We start from the raw sequence: 6255 nt of genomic DNA, 5'->3' as shown, positions 1-6255 counted from the left end.
GTGCAGTGCTGTGCTTTGGCCTCATGCAGTGCTCCCAACAGCATTTCACCCCAAGCAGAAGCGCCTGTGGCCTCAGCACCACCACCCCATCCCATTTGGGGACCAGCTGCTGCCAACAGACAAAGGTTTTTCAAACATGGCTGGACCCCACAAACAGCTGTTCTTCCCCTCTCCCAGCCATCAATCACAGCTGACAGCCTTCCCCCCATGGTCAAGAGTGAGCATTTCACCTTAATTTCTTAGAAGGGCTTTTTCGCCTGCTGGAAGCTCATAAATACCACTTTGCAAACCCAGGTAGGGCTAATGATGGATGTCTGCTTCACAGACATGCCAGAGGCTTTGACCTAATTGTCACAGAAATACTTCCTGATTAACTAATAGATAAAACCCAATTAAAACTTCTGCTCTTCCCGAACTCCCCACTGAATACTTTTCCTCTCTATCTCAAACTGTTTTAAGTAGGATCCAAGCCAAGAGCACTGCTCTGAATGGAGGACAGTGCTTTGACCTTGGGTGCTCCTCAAGGAGACAGACAGGTTCCTCTGAGATGGTATCTAGGTGTGGAAGCCCCTGGAGGTTACACCAGCATTCCCAGTGTTGCTTCCATTTCCTTCCTATCTGGACTCAAACCACAGCACAGAAAAGCTTCTTCAGTATGTTTGCTTTGATGTGCAAGAAGTTAATTACTGTAATAGCTTCATCCTTCTCCCCCAGTATTGAATCGTGTAGAACATCCATACAAATCGCCATCGAGTTGCTCATTTTCAGTCTATTTGTTCTTTAAACAGATCCACCAAGGGCATTTCTGCTGCTGGCACAGAGGAATTTCCTAAATCCCACTGTATACGCTCCCAGCATTTCCCCCTTCTTCTCTCAGTGATCCCTTTGGGTCACCCTTACCCCTTCCCTTCCTCTGTCCCTGCTGTGCCCACTGATGCACTGAGCGAGGGAGGAAAGCCTACAGCCTTTCCCACGCTACCACACACATTACTTTATCTTCCAGACAAATGCTAGGCTTGTTTTTCATCTTACAAGTGAGTGTGGGAGGGTTTGGGGAGTCACCTTGTGCGTCACCTGTGACACTCACACACAGCAAAACTCAGCACCTCGTTTTTACTTCTCTTCCCTGGTCCTTCCCCTCTTCCACCTTTTCCTTAAAATAATCTCTGGGTAATGCATTCAGTCCTGCTGGGCTGCTTTATATCACTCATGGTGTTTGCCAGTTGACTCTCCCCTGCTGAGATCAAGTCTCTTACCGTGGATTAAGGCTGTAGCTCAGGAGCGCAGCTCTGCAGCACACAGGCAGGAGACAGGCAGCAACCCAACACTGCCATGGAACTCAAGGGGAGCAGCCTGGAAGCTGGGTGAAGGAAGGGTGGGCATCCATGAGCAGCAGGGAGCAAAGGACAGGGATCATTCCTTGCCGCTGTCTGGGAGTGACAAAGTCACCACCATGGCTAAGCATGAGGCTGTGTCATTAAGAACATCCTGATGGTGAGTAGGGGGAAGCAAGCTGGGGAGACAGAACAGTTGATCTATCTGAGGTTACGTCAAGCTCTCTGATCTTCCAAGCTTCCAGGAGAGAGGATCTATAGCAAAAACATTACCACTGCAATGAGCGTTCGCTCTGTGCCTAGAAGGGCTTAGCAGAGGGTGGGAGCAAAAGACAGATTTGTCCCCTCTGTGCCGAGCTGCTGTGCTTCTCATGGCACAGAACCCAGCACAGCCCTCACAAAACCCCTGCCCTAGAGCTGCCCCAGGTGGCATCCAAGTACAGAAAGTCTATTTCCATAGTAGGCAGGTGAGTGTCCCAGGTTACTCAGCCCCTCTGAGCTGACTGCTGTTATGAAGGTGGTGAAGAGCAGCTTTGCTGGGGAGGACACTTCCCACTAACCAGCAGTAGCTGAAGCAAAGTTGGGTCAGTGCATGCTGACAGCGCTGGGTATCCCCATAGCCATGCATGCACCCATCCTCTCCCTCAGATCCCACCACCACCTCACAAGCAGGAAGCACTCCAGTACACTGCTGAAGCCTGGACACTCAGCTGTCCTACTTTTTTCTCTTCCAATTTCCTGTTCTTGAACCAGTTCCACAGGCAGGAGCAGCATGAATGGGCTCCTCACAGCTGCTTTAACTCCTATGGAGCCACACCAACATTCACACAACAGTAGGAAATGGGAAGCAAAGCACCAGCACAGCTCATACCTGCGGTACCCACAGCAGCACAGCTTCATCCCTGTGACCTTCCCAGCAGCACTGTGGGGCACAGCAAGAATACAGCCCCACACTGGAGCATCCATCCACCCCCCTTTCCCAAGTCCAGCTCTGCAGAAGGGGCCATCAAGTCTGTTTGCTGCTTTACCCAAGCTATCATGTGCTGTGCCTCAGCAGGGGACTGCAAATGACTTTATAGTTATTGTTCCTCAAATTGGACACCCCCTTGGAGCTTAGATAATATGAGATGAAACAGCCCGCAGGAGGTTGCAGTCAAGTGGAACAGTGATGGAGGCTTTTTCCCCTGTCCATGAAACACTCAGCCGATTTACTTCTCCTCCGCACCTCTTCTCCTCTGTCACCATTTCTAACAGAGCCACACCTGGCGCTGACAAGGGTGAACCTGGGTCTAATCACTGAGCAAACAGAGCTGCCTGAACCCTGTGCGGGTGAATGCATTTTGCATGCCAGGATTTGGGAGTATAGATTTGACAGCGAGCCCTAAAGAGGAATGGGAAAGGAGAGAAACTGCTGCGGTTTCTCACTCTATTTCCAATTGAAGAGGGGTTTGCGAGGAAACGTTATTACTGGCAAAGTAGAAATATCATTTCATGTCATTTGGCTTCACAGAGCCCGTGTAACCGTTGGAGCGCTGCGGCAGAGAGCAGAGATGGCTGCGGGAGCTTTGAGGTGAGGGAGCACAGGGAAGAACAGAACTAATGAGGGAATGGGGAAGGGGGATGTCAGGGTGTGCAGCCACCAAAAGGGAAGGAGCTCGTTATGGAAAAGGGGGAAGCAGAGGGCTGAGGGAAAGGGATCTGAGAGATAAGAGGTCCATGAAACCGCCTCCAACAGGAGGGAATGGGCTGAGGAAGAAGGAGGATGGGGGATAGGGGGTGCACAGCCTGGAAAATAAAGATCCAGAGGGGAGAAACAACAGGGGACAGACAGAGGGAGGAAGGGACACAGCAAGAGATGCCAGTCCCAAGGCTTCCAAATGGAGCAGAACTGAAACCACTGTTTGCCAACAGAGACATTTCCTATGTTCCACAAAACAGAGAGAGAGGAGGGCAGACACTGGGGGGGGCAACAGCTGCTCTCAGCAGAAAGCACTTCTGGGCAGCACTCGGGGCACCCTGGGAGCTTTCAACACACACATAGGTGTGTATGCATCGCCCTTCCCTTGGGACACACTGTGTGTTACACAGCCACGCAAGCTGAAAGCTGATGGCAGAAGCCTTCACATTAACGTGTCCCCAAGCAGAGGTGGGGGGGGGAAGCTTTGCTTTCAGTTCCTTTAGAAAGGAGCACAGCGATGAGAAAACTGCAGAGACATTTGCAGCAGCCCCAGACGTTCCCAGGGAGCTGAACAGAGGGAGAACTCCAACCCGCGTGCGATCACAGTCGCTCTGTTTGCCTTTCTCCATAGCAGATCTGATGATTTAAATTAGGTCTCGATTCTTGTTTAAATTATAGTTTACTGTTCTGCGCCCCGCTCAGAAGTGAATTACCTTAAGCAGCAGTATTAATAACACGGTTATAATTAAGCTTCATTACTGTAGGCAGTTTGCTGAAACAAATTGCTTCTTCATTATTATTATGGCACCTTTGGTAAAAAGACATTTCCCCAGAATGCGACCTTGATGCTTTATATAGAAAAAGCTGAGAGATGATAGAGATGTAAGGATGAATTAGCATCTTTTACCTTCTATATCAAGCTCATTAAAAGGAAAGCAACTCAAGTCAAAACCAAGCAGCCTTGATGGAAATTTTAATCCAAAAGAAATGGGTAATGAATAGGTTTGAACTTTCCCTGACATTTTTATGGTGGTGCTTCATTTATATTATGCTTCTGCTGAAACACAAATAAACAGCGCGGGGCCAGGGCTGAGGATGGACAAAGAGGAGCGCCAAGCCCAAGGATGCTCCCATTAAAGCCCAGCACAAGCCTTGGGACAGAGATAGCTCCCTGGGTTCTCTCTCCATCTGAAAACCCAGGAGCGTTCAGCCCTGTCCTCTGAGCAGATGTTCCTCCAGTTCCTGGACTTCCCACAGGGGCTGCCTCCTGCAGTGACTGCTGTCACCCTGAGTTTAATTTCCTGTTTCATCTTGCGCAGTTGTAACAGTGCTGTACACAACTATATCCCCTTCAGCAGCAGATCCTGACACTTATTAATGAAGCCTTGTAATGCCTGCAGGAAGCTGTGCCATTAATATCTAGCAGCTGTTGGCTACTGCAGCACAAGCAGGGAGTTTCAGGCTTCAGCAAGCCATGTGTCCAACCCAAACCACGCAGCATGCACTCACTAACTAAACTTCATCCAATGCCTGGGCTTGCACTAATTCACAAAGTCTAAATACACTCTTAAAAGCAGAATGTTTGGAAGGAACCACTCCCTTTATCTCTGATTCTATAGCCTCTACTGACCATTGGCTTGGGTCATCTATCAGAGAGGTGCCCCAAGAATCTGAGAGCACTAAGAGGAGAGCAGCTGGTTCTGCAGCCACAGCCAAACCCACAGCTCCATACCCTGAGATAACACCATGCAGCCCTCATTCCTTACTTTCCCTGCAGCTATTAAGACTGACATTAATTTCTGCATTGTAAGTGCTCAACAACTGAAACGAGGCATTATGGACTGAATGGAAATATATATTTAGAGTCTAGAGAGATAAAGGTAGAGCAGTTTGGGAAAATATGAGATTAAAAGTCTATAGAGGGGAAACAACCTGTTTAAGCACCACATCAGAGGTATCATTACAGGTTATAGAAAGGGGCATTGTCTGAGCAGAAATGCTTGCGGAGTGAATTCTAAGATGGATCATTTGCTCAGCTTGGCCAAACCAACAAGGAAACATGGCAACAAAGAGAAGTACGGTTTATCTTCACTCCTGCCTCCAAAATATGTGCTGACCTAAACCTCTTCCCCCAGCATAAGGCATCTCTGGAGATAACCAACACAAAGAGAAGGTGTAGCATTAACTGCAGCTCCTTTCCTCTGCCAGACCTCAGAGGGGGAAACAACTCTCAGCCTCTGACTTAGTGCCAGCCAGGACACATGGTGGCCCACTGCCAGCAGAAAGTAATTAGCCCTCAGTTATCACCATCATCACTTTCACCTGTGCAAGACCATGTAGCAAGCTGCATTCTTGTCCCCCCAGACCAGAAAACAGGGAAATATTTAACCCACATCTGCAAGCTGCACAAAATGAAGCGCTACCCTAGAGCACAGTGAGCATCTGTACCTGCAGCAGGACAGGGGACACTCCGGGATAGGGACCACAGCCACATACTCTACATTTCCACTTCCACAAGCAGCAGGAGGGGCACTAAGAACAAGTTGTAGTGACTGCCACACACACACACCAGGTTGATAAGAGATAAAATGCTGTGCTTACCATGGGCAGCCTTCCAAGCAAGTCCCAGAACCAACCCAGCTCTGCTGCTGTTGGTGAGGGCTGACGAGGAAGCAGAGAATGGAGCCTTACACACCACCCTGGAGCCTGGCTGAGTCCTGAAGGAAGGTAAAGGAAGGTGTTCACACTCCTCTATGTTTCTTACTGAAAGTGATCAGCTCTGGGCAGCACCATCTTATAGCCTGCCCCCATAACACACCACAGCTGCCTCCTCCACCAGGTGCTCTGCTTTCAACCCCTAAATAACCAGAGGACACCAACCAGGTGTGATGTAAATGAGATTGTTTCCACTCTGTGCACCCTGGTTGTGGTGCTCTGTGTGCATTAGCTGTGCCGTCCCCAAATCAAGCAGGTTCCTCTCCAAAGCTTTCCATCCACACCTGACACATAGCAGTGCCACCTGGGGCTCCTGGCTGCCACCAGCCCCAGCCTCTCCTGCAGCACTGGGACCACTCTGCATGGAACTCAGCAAAGCAAAGTCCAACTTTAACGACCCTTCAAACTGTTGTCATTTGCCTTCCCCTGCAGTTCCTAGCAGCCCTCGGTGAATGACTGTTAGCATGCAATTAAACTCCCTTCTCGAAAGGTTACCGATAAAAATATTTCTCCCCATTGTTAAACTGG

Source organism: Coturnix japonica, chromosome 34 (genome assembly GCF_054131305.1).
Source record: "Coturnix japonica strain WE chromosome 34, WE-NBRP24, whole genome shotgun sequence".
NCBI lineage: Eukaryota > Metazoa > Chordata > Aves > Galliformes > Phasianidae > Coturnix > Coturnix japonica.
The sequence above is the reverse complement of the archived record's forward strand: the minus strand, read 5'-3'. Positions refer to the sequence as shown.